Here is a 17,778-nt window from a genome sequence, read left to right as displayed (position 1 = left end):
TCTGAGGCTGTAAATTTTTATGGGAGTAGACAGCTTCATCTTTCTCCCCTGCAGTAGCTGATATACTAGAATCACCAACCTTGTGGCTTGAAGTCCAGTGTATATTCTACAGAACCACCCCATTCCCTCCCCAATCGTAGATATTGTTGTTGTGAAGTGCCGTCAAGTCAGTTACGGCCCATGGGACACTGTATAGGGTTTCCAAGGAGCAGCTGGTGAGCTTGAACAGCTGACACTGAGGTTTAATCTGATCTTGCAGTCCAGTGCACTAATCTGCAGCGTCACGCAGAGATGGGGTCAAAAACTGCATTCTCAGGCTTTCTTGGCCATTTCTTTTGTTAGTTTCTTCTACATTGTTTCTTCCTTTTGCACTGAGTAGCTGTCATTTGTCAATGAATCTGTTTCTTCTGGTTTTCAATATGTGTACTCCAATTGAGTGTAGAGGTTGTTCACAGTTAGAATTCCTGCTAGCTACACAGGTTCGAGTCCAGACCAGCACACCTCAGGAGCACCCACCCATCTGTAAGTAGAGGCTTTCGTGTTGGTATGCTGCTGAACAAGTTTCAGCACAGCTTCCAAACTACGAAAGACTAGGAAGAAAGGCCTGGTGATCTATTTCCAAAAACCAGCCAGTGAAAACCCTACGGATCATCACCAGTCTGTAACAGTGGCGCACAGTCGCCACGAATCGGGGCCAATTTGAGGGCAACTGTGGTTCTGTAGTTATAAGCACTGGACTGTCACCCAGTAGCTCGGCAGTTCATACCCACCAGCTGCTCCTCAGAGACACTATACAGGGTCTCTATGAGCCAGAACTGACTGACTCACAACAATACTCTGATGACTTGTAACAGGATGGTTATTTCACCAAGTCAGACGGCATCAATGTGCTTAAAGAGCCTACACGTCCCGAAAGCACTGCTGCAGGCAGGTTACTCCATGAGAAGACCCAGAATTGGAGCGAAGGATGCCCCCAAGTGTCCGAAACATGAAGTTGATTTCCAGCCTCCACTGGATAGTTCCTCAGCCACATTTCTCAGAGAGGAAGGAAAGTTGCCCCACAGGGTTTAGGTAAGCTTCTTCATTTCAACAGAGAACAAATACTCATCGGTGGGAGGAAGTGGACTCCCATCGTGGTTAGTGAAGCCCTGTTTGCCTTTATCATGGAACATTTACCTAATTTGTTGTTGTTGTGAAGTGCCGTCGAGTCGGTTCCGACCCACAACAACCCTGTATGGGTTTCCGAGGAGCAGCTGGCGAGCTTGAACCACTGACCTTGCAGTTCAAACGGCTTTACAGTCTGGCGCATTAGCCCACAGCACAACACCAGGACTCCATATTTTTCTAATAGCTTATAGAAAACGTATTTGGAAACTCCGTGTAACTAACATTGGGACACGCAGTCATCAGTGAGCTCAATAGATGTCAGATGTCCTGAGCTTAAGCAACAACAAATGGCCAGAAATGAGCTCGGATTATTGGGCGCTGCTGTGGACGGCGGGGTATGAGATCTTTAGGCCTGAACATAATGGTGTCGTTGATTTTGTGAGCTCATTAGATACCACTTCACCATTCAGTGTCAGTGATCGGGGGAGGAAGGCTTCTTTACTCTGTGAGCCTCATCTGGGGTTGCCATGGAGACAGAGCAGCTCTGACATATTCCCCCAGGCCCTATCTGCTGGCTTTTCAGTAAACACTTAATTATGCATTGCATTCGGCAATCAGTGTGGTCGGATGAGAGTTAGTTTAGCTGATTTTGAGCTAAACATGAGCTCTGCTCATAAGCTGATGCTTTCATGCGTCTGTTTGGTGTGATTTTAATAAATGGAGCAAAATCCAGAAATCCCCAAGAGAAAAGCAAACAAATAAGGAGGCAAAGATTCCGTCTAGTTCCTTCTGACAACAGAGCCCTATGAAAAGCTATCAAAGAACCTTAACTACAGACAAAAGTCCCGATGGCCTGGGGAGGGGGAGGTCCTGTCTAACAACACATTACCTAAGCACACAAATCAAAGGCAAACAGGATCTTTCTGTTTGTTGTTGTTGTTAAATGCCTCTGCATGGGTTACAACTCACAGCAACCCTGTAATGGGTTTCCAAACAGTGACTGGTGGGTTTGAACTACCTACAGGTCTACGACAGGACTCCTATTCTGTCTAGGAAGATGGTATTCTCAAAACATAAAACACATCTTTAAGTCAGGGATTCTCAGCATAGGGATGGGCTCTTGGGGGCTGTTATCTACTCCCCTCCTCCCATACGGATATGCAGAATTTTATTTCTCTGGACATAAGCACATCCTTCTAGAAAAAGTCCCTAACTTTTATCAGAAACACAGAAGACTTGAGCAAAATAAGACATCATGGGTCACTGGTGGATTGGCATTCTCATGACAAAGACCCCTCTCTCTGAGAAAAATGTTGCTGTTGTTAAGTGTTGTTGAGTCAGGCTCCGACCCATAGAGACCCTGTATAAGGTTTCCAAGGCGCATCTGGTTAACTTGCACCATAGGGCTCTTGGTTCAAGCGGACTTTGCAGTCCAGCACATTAACCAACAGCGCCACACCAGGAATCCAGATGCGAAAAATAACTTTTTTTCTGACTTTGTAGGATAAGCACTAGACTGCAAACCACAAGGTCAGTGGTTCCAGCCCCCAGCCACTGCACAGGAGAAAGATAAGACTGTTCCAACAAAGACGTATGGCCTCGGTAACCCTATGCTGGGTCGTTCTGAGTTGGAGTTGATTCCATGGCACTTAACGACAGCGATTACCAAAATGCAGGAGGCGTCTCAGCCAGTGGGATGCCATCCAGTGGGGTCCTCAGGTAACTCTGGGCTTTGTCTGAGCCCTGAGGAGTACACCGAATGCTCTTCAGCCATTGGAACGTGTGTTGGTTTAGAAATCTCAAATAAAAAATTAGCTGACCCAGACCCAGCATTCTTAGTGGCGACAAAAATTGGACCCAAATGGATCCCTCAGTTTCACTGGTGGTGGTATGCCGTGCAGCTGGTTCCTGCATAGGGATTCCGAGGCTGTAAATCTTTACAAGAACAGAGAGCCTCATCTTCCTCTACCGGACCGGCTGGTGGTTTTGAAATGCTAACTTTGAGGTTAGCAGCCCAACACGTAACCCCTATGCTACCAAAGCTCCTTTTACTAAAATGCCTCAATTCAATGAAGCCACTTAATTGGTAGGACCTTGTAGGAATCCACCGTGTAGGCGATCAGCAAGTTTGTAGGTATTTACTGTGTACCTGGTACGTTCTCATACGTGCGCTGTATTAAACGTATGCCTCGTGATTTCAATGCAATTATTCACACAGAAACTGGATAATGGGGCAAGGGTCTGGAGCTAGGCAAAAGTCTAATGGAACTCAAGGAAATCTAGGTATGAAAGAGGGCATATGAAAGGAAGGAACGGTCTATACCTCACCTCAAACAATGGTCAATGTGGGCAAGGCTGTTCATGACATTACTTGTAATATTATGCCACCACCTCAAATACATGGAGCTTAAATCACAGCCTGTAAAATTCTCTCTCATGGTTCCAAGTGGCACAAGAGGCACAATTATCTGTGGTTCACACATCTGGGGTCTCCACTGCGGTGACCCAAAGGTGGAGTTGTTGTTAAGTGCTATCGAGTCCATTCTGACTCATAGCGACCCTGTATAGGGTGTCCAAGGAGTAGCTGGTTAGTTTGAATCACTGAGCTTGTGGTTCAAACCAACCTTGCGGTCCAGTGCTTTTATCCCCCAGTGCCACACCAGGGCTTGGGGGCTGACCAGAACCTTTCTCTGTCCATGTGCTCGCTCCTATCATCTACCCAGCACGACCTTCTCAGGCTAGTCAGTGGCTCAAAGCTCATGAGCAAGTTTCCAGGAGACCCAGGCAGAAGCCATGTCTCCTTAGGACCCAGTCTCAGCATGCCCTGAGTGAAGAAAGACAGCAGGACCCACCCAGACTGAAGAAAAGGGAGTGGAGCACTTCTATCTTTCAGGGGAAGAAGTGGAAAAGAGTTTATGATGTTCAACAGCTTAAAAGGTTCGATTATCCGCAAAGCAAGGTATCTCAGACTAGGTTTCCAAGAGAAGCAAAACCAGTGAAATGTATATATATGTGTATATAAAGAGACTTTTATTTTCAAGGAAGTGACTCAAAATTGCAGAGTCCCAGGTGCTCAGCAGAAAAGAGAGAAAGAGTTCCTTCCTTGTAGCCATTATATTAGAGTCCTGGTGTGGCACTGTGGGCTAATGCCTCAGACTGCAAAGTCCTTTGAACTGCAAGGTCAGTGGTTCAACCTCACCAGCTGCTCCTTGGAAACCCTATACAGGGTCGCTATGGGTTGGAATTGACTACCCTATACAGGGTATATATTATATTATATTATGTTATGTTATGTTATGTTATGTTATGTTATGTTATGTTATGTTATGTATATAATAATTTATATAAGATATATACAATAATTTATACTTTAAATTATATATATAATATATATTATACTGCATACATGTGTGTATATATATATATATTGTTGTTAAGTGCCATGGGGGGGGGAGAGAAGGCCACACCCGCAAGGAAGCTTCCTTTCAATTCACTGGCTGCTCATAGCTGCTCATCACAGAACTAACTATTCCTGTATTAGGTTTCATCACCATGGGAATAAGCACATCCCAGCTGCTAAACCTCTGAAAATCCTGGCTCAGTCAAGTTCTGTGTCAACAGAACCTTAACTACTACCCAAGGTAAGCATGAACTTACTTGTGCTCACTTAATAGTCAGTTGTTGTTGTTGTTGTTGTTAAGTGCCATCGAGTCGGGTCCGACCCATAGCGACCCTGTACAGGGTTTCCGAGGGTGTAAATCTTTACGGGAGTAGAAAGCCTCATCTTTCTCCCGCGGAGCAGCTGGTAGTTTCGAACCGCTGACCTTAAGGTTCGCAGCCCGATTCGTAACCACTACGCTACCAGAGTCAGTAGTGAACAGCTTAACATGATTTTCATAAGATTATCAAGTAAGCCCATGCTTGCCATTCTTACTGGGTACTTCATTCCTGCCAGGGATTGAAAATTTGAGAAGAGGCTTTTGATTGTATAGAAAAGTGTGGTGGGGTTAGGAGAGAGGCAGATGCCAGCCATGCCTGGAAGCAGAATCTTAGATGTGGTAAAAACATGAAAATTTTCACTACAGACGAGTAAGTAAACATAAGTAAGCTCGTATTGACCTTGCTTTATTAATTTAGCCGTCACTGGGCAGGGCAGATAAATTAGGTTACCCCTGCAGGAAACCATCTTAACTCCTTTACACACAAACACATGGTCTCAAATACTTTTACAAAGTAGTTTTACCATCCCATTTTACAGATGTGAAACTGAGGCTGAGAGGCTGTGTAACTTGTATAAGTGATGGTAGACCAAGGAATCAGAATTTGGACTGTCTGTTCCCCAAATCTGCATCATTTACTATCCTTCTTGGTTCCGCCACATTTAAGCTCCCATCACTAGTCCCCACGGATTTCCCTCCTCCTTGGAGTCCTGGTGTGGTGCTGAAGGATGAGCACTGGACTAACCACAAGGTCGGCAGTTCAAACCCACCAGAACTGACTCGACGGCACTTAACAGCAACACATGTACCATAGAATAATCATTCATTCTCTTCTTTGGTATATAGATCCTGTTCCCCAGAAGTAGTTGGTGGTGGTGTTCACTGTTATCAAGTTGTCCCTGAGTCGGGGCAACCGCACACAAAGCAGAACAAAAGGCTACTTGGTCCTGAGCCATTCCATGACCGGATGCTGACGGGAAGGTTGCAATGCCTAGGGTTTTCGTTGGCTGATTTTCAGAAGTAGATCACCAGGTCTTTCTTCCTACTCTATCTTAATCTGGAAGCTCCACTGAATCCTCTTCAGCACACACACACAAGCCTCCACTGAGAGCCAGCGCCTGGACTGCGCATTCTCCCTCGCTGAGCATTCTATCACTGCCCACCACTGCCCCATAAGAGAACCTGAGAATCACAAAATGGGATGAACGTTGGGTGGTTAGATGCGTAAACGGAAGAGCAGCTATGGCCGCCATCTTGCCTGGCTCACACAGGTCACTGGAGGCAGGAGCACCGAGCCAAGCTGGGGGTTGCTGTCTTTGTGTCGACAGATACTTAGCATTTATGAATCGCTCAGAAGGCTGCATAGCGTCACCAGAGGCTCCTGGTGACAGTCCCTAGAAGCTTGTCTGGAGCTGAGCCTTGTTTCAGGAAGATAATCTGTCTGTAATGAGAGTACTTGAAGTGCATTTTGTTCACTGCTTTTGAGATTTCTGTCAATTTTTTTCATCTAGTTCTAACCTAATAGAGTCTAAATCCATTTTCAGCTAATCACAGGAAATGCTTCTAATGGGTAAATGAAGCCTGCCGTTTCCTCAGTAGACTCTCCAACCAAGACCTTTTCCTTCACTCCCCAATATTCACTTCTTCTTCTTCTTAAAACACCTGTCACGCTCTGTTCCCAGCTCCTTTTTCCACACCTGCCAGTCATTTTTCAATCAGCTTTCAGGAGAGGGTGGGCAACCACTTGATAAGATGACCAAGAACTCTGAATTTTCCAGCTGCAAACTGCTCATCATGGTGGTGCCAGGAAATGCTTTATAAAAATAAAACATGGCTCGCTGCTCACTTGCAGACCACAAAGTAGTGGGAGTTGGAATTCCTCAGAAATGCTCTGAACAATGAGAGGTTGCCTGTCTCATCCACAATGCTGGCAGCTCTCCCTTCCAGAAAACTCTCTGGGTCATGCAGCCCTTGGTGTGTGTGCTAATAACAAGACTGTGAAGTCTAAAGTGATACAGGGAGGGGAAGGAAGAAAAAGCAAAAACTCGGCTGAGACCACATCTAGGAGTAAAGTCCAGCTGCAGATAAAATAAAAAGCAAACGTTTCCCATTCTAGCTGCAGAATCATCCATCATGCGGTCCCCGAGGTTAAAAAAAAAAAGTAGGAATAGAAAACAAAACGGAGAGACGCTGACCCCTAACTTTGGTTCACATACTCTGTACAGGTCCTCAGGAAAGACGGTTGTAGCGAAGCACTTTCGAGTCGATGCGGACTCATAGCGACCCTGTGGGGGGTTTCCAAGGAGCTGCTGTAGGTTTGAACTGCCCACCTTGTGGTTCTCAGTCCAGTGCTGACCCTGCAGCGCCACACCAGGACGTTGTGTGGTTAGAAGAAAACAGATAGTTTTCTTCTAACGGTTTTGTAACAGACGGTTTTGTGTTTGGTAAAGCATACGGTTGGTAAAAAGGAGGGGTTCCTTCCTTTGGGGACACAGTGAACACAGCAATGGGCTCAAACACGGCAAGGATCAGGTGATGGTGTAGACCCCGGCTATGTTTCTTTCTGGTATACAAAGTCACCATGAGGAGGTGCCAACTAGACGCCCACTAATAACAACAACAGCACATACTCATATTCAAGAACCCCACGGTTTTGATCAAAACCAAAAATGTTAGTTGTGGGCTCCCACCAATCCTAAAAATAATCAGTGATATACAGGGGGATGGGGGGCTTCAAAAAGTCTTTGGGGAAAAGATCTTTCAATCTCATTTTTACATCAAGGTTCTGAATCCCCCTCCTATCTATAAAATAAACAGCTGTTACCACCTGGATGTGTCCAAGACCTCACTGAGGGTCTCTACAGCTAACTCCACACAATTCCACTCATCCACAGCCCCCCATTCTTGCCTTCCTGAGGTCTTTACTTCTGGTAATGGTACAAAACTCCCTAAGATCAAAACAGAATTTTACTTTGTCTTCTTGTTAGCTACCAGGTAGAATCAAATGTTGGTAACGGATATTCTAATAATCAACTAAGTAACTCTTGTAAAAGAAACGAAATGATCCATCTAAAATTGATCCACCATTTAATCCAATGATTTAAAGCTGGGTCCCTGGTCACCAAATGTGTGTTTTTTTCTGTCCCAGGCTACCAAATGCTACACAGCTTCCCCCCCACCAGCATCCTTCTCCTCCCCTGAATTGAAAGACGTTTTCATTTTGTGCCCAGGTCAAATCATGGTGAGGCATTGTAGGATAAGCACTGGACAACTAACTGCCAGGTTGGTGGTTCAAACCCATTACCTGCTCCTTGGAAACCCTAGATATGGTCACTATGAGTCAGAAGTGACTTGACAATACTTAACAAAAACAGCAGGTTACTGTGGTCAGCTTTTCACCAGATCTCATCATTCCTGCCTTGTCCCCTCTTTGCTTTACCCTTAAATGACTCATGGGATACTTGTCTCAAGAACAACACAAGCTGAGCATGGGGTGATCTTGGAAGTCTGAAGGTGGTACAACAGAAATTCACCCAAGAGCTTGCTAATGCATGAGCCTTGTCTTTGCTCAGGAGACCTTTGTCTTCTGAGGCAGCAGGTGAGATGTATGCTCACGCAAGCACGGCACCTGGAAACCAGGTTCTGTCTTTGAGATATGTAGCATTCCCCACCATCCAAGCAGGGCTCTACCAAAACGGTCTGGGGTACCTTTCCTTTTGCCCAAATCCCAGATCCAAATTTTACCGCCAACTTGCTACAGAGTCTGAAGCCCTGAGATCCAGATGAAGGTTAGAGAAGGAGGAGGAGGTGACGTAAAGACAAGCAGAGAGAGCCTGGAGTAATCTAGAAGAGACCGGGACGCCCAGGAAGACAAACCAGCGTCAGAGGATAGAATGTATGTGAGTGTGGTGCTGTAGGATCAGCACAAAGTCAGCGGTTCAAACCCACCAGCCACTCCTCACAAACCCTACACAGCGTCATTACGAGTTGGAACGGACTTAACAACAACAACAAGCAGGTATGTTTTGTTTGCTCCACTAAGTTTGTGTGTTTTTTTCTCTCTTGTTAGTGTTTTGTTGTTGTTGTTGTTGTTGTTTGGGGGGGGCGGGAATAATCAGTAAAACTGATAAGATTGCACACACAGAAAAAATCCAACTTTTCTTGAAAAATAGAAGCTTTAAGGAGCTCTGGTAGTGTAGTGGTTACGAATCGGCCTGCAAACCGCAAGTTCAGCAGTTTGAAACTACCAGCTGTTCCGCAGGAGAAAGATGAGGCTTTCTGCTCCCGTAAAGATTTACAGCCTCAGAAACCCTGTGCAGGGTCACTATGGGTCAGAACCGACTCGACGGCACTTAACAACAACAACAAAGACACTGAAGAGCAAAGATGTCACTTTAAGGACTAAGGTGTGCCTGACCCAAGTCATGGTGTTTTCAAAACCCTCATATGCAAGTGAAAGTTGGATAGTGAGTAAAGAAGACCATAGAAGGATTTATACATCTGAGTTGATAGCGTTAGGGGTGAATATTCAAAGTACCATGGACTGCCAAAAGAACAAACAAATCTGTGTTGGAAGAAGTGCAGCCAGAATGCTCCTTAGAAGCCAGGATGGCTGACTTGGTCTCTCATACTTCGGACATAGAAGCAGGAAGGACATCATGCTTGGTAAAGTGGCAGGGCCGTGAAAACGAAGAAGAGACCCAGTGAGCTGGAATGGCACAGAGGCAGCAGCAATGGGCTCGAGCCCAGCAGTGGTTGTGAGGTTGGTACAGGACTAGGCAGTGTTTTGTTCTGTTGTGCATAAGGTCACTATGAATCGATAGAAACTGTACCACACCTATCAACAAAGGACCTCTGGTCGTGTAGTGGTTACAAATCGGGCTGCGAATCGCAAGGTCAACAGTTTGAAACTACCAGGTGTTCCGCGGGCAAAAGACGAGGCTTTCTGCTCCCCACGGCACATAACCAACAACCAACCACACCTATCAACAAGAACAAAGGCACTGGACCTATTCCATTCCACAGCATTTGGTAACCAGCAGCATCTAATTAACTGCTAAGCTCTTCAACTAGGTCAGTTTCTCTCATTTGCCATCTCCAGTTAGTTCATTCACTTCAAATAACCTGTTGAGTTCCTGAGGCAACTGCATATTTGACCCGAAGGTAAGGTTTTTCTTATATTTGATGGCCAACAATCTTGCTTTGAGCCCATTCCAGCCTCCCATTATTTTGCTTAAGCTAGTTTTTATGGGTCTTAAACCAAAATTGGCCCCTCTAGGCTTGGATTCCTGGGGCAGCACTGTAGGATCAGCACTAGGCAGTGAACCACAAGGTCAGTGGTTCAAACCCACCAGCTGCTCCTCAGAAACCCAACGTAGGGTCAATATGAGGTGGAACCGACTCAACGGCACTTAACAACCACGGGCTTCAGGTGCTTCCAGAAGACAGCAGGTAGCAGGTAATTTATCCATGGGGCCCTTCACAGACGCCCCCACCCCGGACCCTACCCCCCATGGAATGATGACATCGCCCATCATAAATTATCCTAATTCTTGAATTTACCCCACATGTGAGGAGATGGAGCTGAACCAAGAACTCTTAGGTTTGCAGTGAGAGAATGCTGATGTCTCCAAAACCAGGAAAGCATGAACTTTCAGCGCCACGTGTGGTGTGCAGAATGATTTAATATGTGGCTTCTTGCCTTAGTCTTTGTAACTCCCACCAAACAACTCTTTTCCTGATGGGTCTGGGTAAGAAAAGGTGGGAGAAGATACTGATAGGATAACGTAATTCAGAACAGAGTGGGGTACCTCCAGGTATCTACTGGGAGGACTAGGTTTGCTGGCTTACAAAGCTAGAGCCCAATGCCTTCAGGTTGAACTTATGGTGGAGGGGTGTTTCCAGCACTTATCAGCAGTCCTAAAAGAGCTCTGGTAGCGTAGTGGTTATAAGTCATGTTGCTAACCTCAAGGTCAGCAGTTCGAAACTACCAGTGGTTCCATGGGAGAAAGATGAGGCTTTCTGCTCCCGTAAAGATTTACAGCCTCAGAAACCCTGTGCAGGGTAACTATGAGTCGGAACTGACTCCACGGTACTTAACAACAAAAGAGCTTAATAATACTGGTCTGCTGACAGAGGCCTGCCTGTGGGCATAGGTGAGGAGCAGCTGCCCCACCTGGAATAACTGTGCCCTGTGCATTTCTGACCCTGACTCGGACCTTATAAAATCCCTAGGAAACCTCCCAATTATGATTCTGGTGTCTGAGTTCTATTCGGCCATTGCAATGAATCAGTGAACTGGGCAAAGGTGTAGAAAATGCTGTGGAAGGCATGGTTGGTAAGTCATTTTTTGACACCGTTTTTCTCCAGTGCGATTTCATGTCCATGGACCAGTAGAAGATGTATCATTTGTCTAATTATTTGGATTTTCAGAGAAGGAATGGAGCGCATTTTGAAAATCTAATTCCCTTTCCTCTCCGCTCACCACATAGCCCCAAGTGATGCTTCTAAAACCCAAATGTGTACTATCACTCAGCGATTCAGAGTCTGCCCTCTCTGCCTCCCCTGCAGCCTCACCCACAAAGGCAGATGCACCTCGTGAGATGGCTGGAGCAGTCTTCACTTGTGCTTTATTGTTCCAGTGGTCATCTGCCTGTGTCCACACATGTTGTAAAAACAACACTTAGCACAGCTACCTCATCACTTCGGAAGAAAACTAGTTCCTTTAAAATAGCATTAAAAATATGTCTTTCTAAACTATTGTATTTGAACTACCATAAATCAGCTTGGAGGAAAGATACCAAGGAAACAATACTGCTAAGATGCATACAGTGAGAAGAGTCAAGTGATCCTTCAGTGTTGGGCAGGGGATGTTCAGACTGCTCAGGTTGGATGTCTCATGACAAGTTTCTAGTCTAAGCTAGCGTTGTTATTCACCATCTATCGTGTGTGATGACCCAGCTTGCTTAGGCCTTGGGGCTTTGTATATAATATTGTGCCGTAACTGAAGTTCCTTTTAGGTTCCTTCTCCACCAAGAGAACAACTGCTCCAACTTTTCAACCCAGCTCCCATCCTACCTCCCCTGGAAGGGCTCCACAATCCTGACTTTGTGCCCCGTGAATTCCTTTGGTATGTACTATGGGATAAAAACAAAAAAAATGTCCAATGGCACTTAACAATAACAACAACAACCCTGTAGATCTTTATTTGAGCACACAAGTTCATCTTTCTCCCACAGAATGTCTAGTGTGTTTGAACCACCAACCTTGAGGTTAGCAGTCCAATGCCTAACCCAAAGTGCCACCAGGTCCCTCCAAAATCTGGGGTGCTTGACACAATGCTGGGGTAAACATACCGCTGTCTGCTCCTCATCTTAGAAATCCTACAGAGCTGCTCTACTCTGTCTTATGAGTCAGAATTGACTCGATGGCACATTAAACACATGACTAATATGCCTGGAATGGCAACTGCAAGATGGACAGTTCAAACCCACCAACCACTCTCGGAAACCCTATGAGTTGGCAGAGGGCTACAACAACAAAATGACTAAAGAGCTAAAATGTCCGAAGAGGACTAAGTTCACCTAACTTAAGCCATTGTATTTTCAGTTACATCATATGCATGTGAAAGGTGGACAATGAATAAGGAAGGCCAGAGGAGAATGGCTGCATTTGAATTGTTGTTGTTGTTGTTGTTAAGTGCCTTCGAGTCGGTTCCGACCCATAGCGACCCTGTACAGGGTTTCCGAGGGTGTAAATCCTTACGGGAGTAGAAAGCCTCATCTTTCTCCCGCGGAGCGGCTGGTAGTTTTGAACTGCTGACCTTAAGGTTCGCAGCCCGATTCGTAACCACTACGCATTTGAATTAAGGTATGACAAACAATATTGAAAGTCCCATGAGCTTCCAGAACAAACAAAGCCGTCTTAGGAAGAAGTCCAGCCAGAAGGCTGCTCACAACACAAGGACTTTGGACATACATATTATCAGGAGGAACCAGTCCCTGGAGAAGGATATCACACTTGATAAAGTGGTTGTTGTTGTTTTGTTGTTTAGTGCCGTCAAGTCAGTTCTGACCCATAGTGACCCTGTATAGGGTTTCCGAGAAGTGGCTGGTGAACTTGAACTGCTGGCTTTGCAGATCAACATTTCAGTCCAGGGCATTAACACCAGGACCCCTGGTAAAGTGGAGGGTCTGCTAATAACAGGAAGGACAAACCTCCCCCACAACAAGATGGATTGACACAGTGGCAGCAGCAGCAATGGGTCCAAACCATTGTGAGGACGGTTCTGTTGTGCATGGGACAGCTATGAGTCTGGACCAAGTAGATGGCACCTAACAACAACAACAACAAAATGGCTTTTAAGGAGCTTTGGTAGCGAGCGTCGTGGTTACAAGTCGGGCTGCTAACCTCAAGGCCAGCAGTTGGAAAATACCAGCTAGCTGCTCCGTGGGAGAAAGATGAGGCATTCTGCTCCCTTAAAGATTTACAGCCTCGGAAACCCTATGCAGGGTCGCTATGAGTCGGAACCGACTCCACGGCACACCACCACCAGGCCCAGTATCTATGTTTGAGAAGATGACCCATGACTACAGATTAGTAAGCAAGGGAGGGACCAGCTTACCCAAAGGAAAAATGAGGTTGAAAGTAGACTTACAAAAAGCAAACCAACAAAATACTCACCGCCATGGAGTTGATGCCAATTCCTAGCAGGCTCCAAAGGACAGAGTACAAGTTCCATAGCGGTTCTGACGCAAACAAACTGTCTCGTTCTCCTCCAGCAGGGCTGCGATTCTTCAGTTAGCAGTCCAACACTTAACCCACAGAGTCACCAGGGCTCCTTTAAAAGCAGACGGTTTTAAATGTCATGGAGTTGGTTCTGACTCATAGCAACCCTGTGTGGGGTTTCTGAGGCGCAACTGATGGGTTTGAACCACCGGCCTTACACTTAGCAGTCCAGTGTCGCCCCTACAGCTTTGCTCTAGGATTCCATAGCAGACTAACTAGTATGAACTTGTCTGGGCAGAACCTTAAGGAGTTACAAAAAATATCCAATCAGAAGAACTTACTTTAGCTAGCCAATCAGAATAATGTTTACTGTTGGTGGTGGCTGTGTGCCGTGCAGTCGACCCTGTACAGGTTTCCGAGGCTGTAAATCTTTACGGGAGCAGAAAGCCTCATCTTTCTCCTGCTGAATAGCTGGTAGTTTCGAACTGCTGATCTTGCGGTTCTCAGCCCGATTTGTAGCCACTATGCTACCAGAGCTCCTGAATGTTTACTGTTAGTTCCCGGTATTTTAATATTTAAATCTTGCGAGGCCTCGGAGTGTGGGTTCCTTTGTAATTGCCTGGTTGTCCAGTGTACGACTCGCTCTGCCCCTCCATAAACCTGTTTTGCTTTGACTTTAAACAGACTGTTTTATTCTTGCTCTATGACAATACTCTCTATTCAAACATGGTGGTGATGTGCCGTGTAGTCGGTTCCGACTCATAGCGACCCTGTACAGGGTTTCCGAGGCTATAAATCTTTACGGGAGCAGAAAGCCTCATCTTTCTCCCACGGGACGGCTGGTAATTTCGAACTGCTGACCTTGCGGTTGGCAGCCCGATTCGTAACCACTACGCTACCAGAGCTCCTTTATTCAAACATACAGTCAGCTAATATTTTGTATTAGACCTAACTCTCCTCCATCTAAAGGCCTGGTATGGCCCTGTAAGATCAGCACTGGACTGCTAACCGCAAAGTTGGAGGTTCGATCCACCAGCTAGTCCTCAGAAACCCTATTCAGGGTTGCTAAGAGTCGGAACGGACTCAACGGCAGTTAACAGCAACAACTCTCCATCTAGCCTGATACCCAACGGGGCAAAAACCGCCTCATTCATCCTTGTACACGCTTAAGAAATGTCTACTGAATGACTAATTGTTCCAATGAACTTCAAAGCAAAAGCAGATTTTCCTTTTACATCTTCCCCCACCCTGCCTCCCATGGTTATAATTTGAAGAGCTCTTCAAAGAAGGCGATGGGAAAATGTGATATTCATTTCATAACATGAAAACTGAGGATGATATTATAAAGAGCCTCAGCTCTTACAGATAAATAACAAAGAGCCTCTTCGTCCATATCCCAAAGCACTTGGAGGAAGAGGGTTTGAAGAGAAGAATCTACATGTGGAACAGGTAAAGGACAAAGGTACCTTCATGAGTGGGGACAATTTTTTAAATGCTAATAAAAAGTGTAGTCACAAAGAGAGGGTGGGGGTTGTCCACCTGTCTTCTCTCCCCAGCCAGCACGCTTGGTCTCTTCCTGAATAAATGTGGTTCCCTGTATTCATCATATGGCCCCCCTTGTGATGTTTGGAAAACACAGGCAGGTAAGTATCTGCACACAGCTTAGAAGCCTCCCTCTCCTCCCCAGCAGCCTTTTCCATTCATTACCACATTAATTCCCTTTCTTAGAGCAAACTTACACTTCAGAAGTTGATAATTAACAGAAAATTTGCTAGATAAATTGGGGTGGAGGAGGAGGGAGAGGTGTGGAACAGACTGCTGTTTTTCTGGCATGTCAGTACCAAAGATGTTGAACTTAGATAAAATAATTTAGTGGATAAATGCAGCTGCTCTTCTTAATCACGTCTATTTAGGTAACAAGTATAGACATCTTCCCCTTCTATTGATTTGCACACTTGTTGTTGTGTGCTGTGGAGTCGCTTCCAACTCACAGGGTTTCCGAGGCTGTAAATCGTTACGGGAGCAGAAAGCCTCGTCTTTTCCCCACAGAAACGCTGGGAGTTTTGAACTGCTGACCTTGAGGTTAGCAGCCCAACTCATAACCACTACGCTACCAGAGCTCCTTGATTTGCACACTAGGAAGGCCTGACTAGGGCCAGCCAGTATCTGTATCAGTGGCTACGCACAATGGTTGATTCAAGTGGGGCTTCCAAACCTTTGTGGAACAATTGCATTTTCTTTTCATTCCATTTCCATGAACTTTTCTGAAGACCCCTCGGTGTCTCCCCTAACTACATAAGCACCATCGTGCTAAGTGGTGGCGCAGAGGTTCTAACAGAAAGGGCAATGGTTTGAACCCACTCAGTGGCTACAGAAGAAAGATCTGAAAATCTCTGGTGATATAGTTTGGCACTGGGTTAATGCTCCAGACTGCAAAGCCGTTTGAACTGCAAGGTCAGCAGTTCAAATTCACTAGTTGCTCCTTGGAAACCCTATAGATGGTTGCTATGGGTCAGAACTGACTTGACAGCAATTAACAACAAGAACAACATACTCTATGTAGTGCTGTAAGATCAACACTGGACTGTTAACCACAAGGTCAGCCGTTCAAACCCACCAGCTGCTCCTTGGAAACTCCATATAATGTTGCTATGAATCTGAAGTAACTCAACGGCACTTAACCACAACAGAGACAGAGAAGAAGACCCCCAAAGAGATGGACTGACACAGAGACTGGAACCATGGCCCAACCCACAGCACGGGTTGTAAGGAGGGTGTGGGACCAGGCAGTGGTTCACAGAGACACAATGAGTCAGAACAAATTGCACAGCACCTAACAACAACAAGGACAATAATATACATACAATACTGCTTGTAAATGACTATCAATCTGAGAGTAAGAATTCTTCAGGAAAATGTCATAAATACCTTTAACCAAGCTGGCAGTGTGGAGGCCGCACAGTACCTGTAGTTACCGACTGTAAAAGATAGAAACCAGCAGGAGATAGCCAGAGCTCTGGTGGCTTTCCTCCAAAGTCTAGGAAGCGAAAAGTCTCCAAATGGACAGATGCTGTCAAGCCTGCTCCCTACGATGAGAACTGGGTCTACACACAAGGTCTTCCTCAGCATACACCTGTAACTTGGGGCCATTCTGGGGTCAGCTCCAGGACCAAGCTCTACGGGGTGGGGGAGGCAGAGAAACGGCATCATACCCAGCCACTTTAGCCAAGGAGCCAAGAGTGTGGCCCACTGGGTCCTCCCAGCCCTCGTTAAGTGTCATCAAGTGGATTCCAACCCTGCATAGGGTTTCCGAAGAGCAGCTGGTAAACCTGAACCACTGACCTGCAGTTCAAATGGCTTTGCAGTCTGGCATATTAACCCTCAGCGCCATAGGAAAATGAGCAAGATGGTGGTCACAGACTGACACCTCAGGGACAGGGAGCGATCTGGACAGAATGGTCTGACAAGTAGCAGCTGTCAACAAGAAACATTAGAACAAATGACGCTGTTGTTGTGAAGTGCCATCGAGTCGGTTGTGACTCATAGCAACCCTGTATAGGGTTTCCAAGGAGCAGCTGGTGAGCTTGAACCGACGACCTTGCAGTTCAAACGGCTTTGCAGTGTGGCGCATTAACCCACAGCGCCACACCAGGGCTCCAAATGATGCTGGGTTACCCCAAAAAAGGGGGGAAAGTCATAAATACATTTTGAGCACTGCTTCTTGTTGTTAAGTGCCATCTTAGGAGACTTTTTAAATGATCACTCTTAGGTGGATTCTAAACTCGAATAAATTTAAAACAAGCAATTTAGAGTATTTTGTCTCAGTCAAATATACTGAGCGTTCACACACTGCAGGGATTGTCACCGAAATCACTGGAACAATTTGCAGACTGACTAGGGTTTGGAAAATGAATTCACTAAGCAAACAATGGATCTAAACCACAATAAACTATTACATATGCAAACATGCCTATGAACTTAGACATACAGAGAAGTCCTGGTGTGGCACTGTGGGTTCATGTGTTGCACGGCAAAGTCGATTTGAACTGCAAAGTCGGTGGTTCAAGCTCACCAGCTGCTCCTGGGAAACCCTGTACAGGGTCACTGTAGATCAGAACCAACTCAACGGCACTTTAACAACATATATGCTTTTGAATAAGGGCAGAGATGAAAAGTTCTGACCACATGGCCTGCAAAGCTTTAAGTCTTTACTACCTAGCCCTTA

At 45.7% G+C, this 17,778-nt stretch overlaps 1 protein-coding gene across 1 annotated transcript in view; it reads left to right on the top strand.

The window, feature by feature from the left end:
• Positions 1–17,778, top strand: part of NUDT7 (nudix (nucleoside diphosphate linked moiety X)-type motif 7) — a 157,363-nt gene that overhangs the window by 81,699 nt on the left and 57,886 nt on the right. The window lies entirely within an intron of this gene.

Source organism: Chrysochloris asiatica, unplaced genomic scaffold (assembly GCF_000296735.1).
Source record: "Chrysochloris asiatica unplaced genomic scaffold, ChrAsi1.0 scaffold00037, whole genome shotgun sequence".
NCBI lineage: Eukaryota > Metazoa > Chordata > Mammalia > Afrosoricida > Chrysochloridae > Chrysochloris > Chrysochloris asiatica.
The sequence above is the reverse complement of the archived record's forward strand: the minus strand, read 5'-3'. Positions and strand labels throughout refer to the sequence as shown.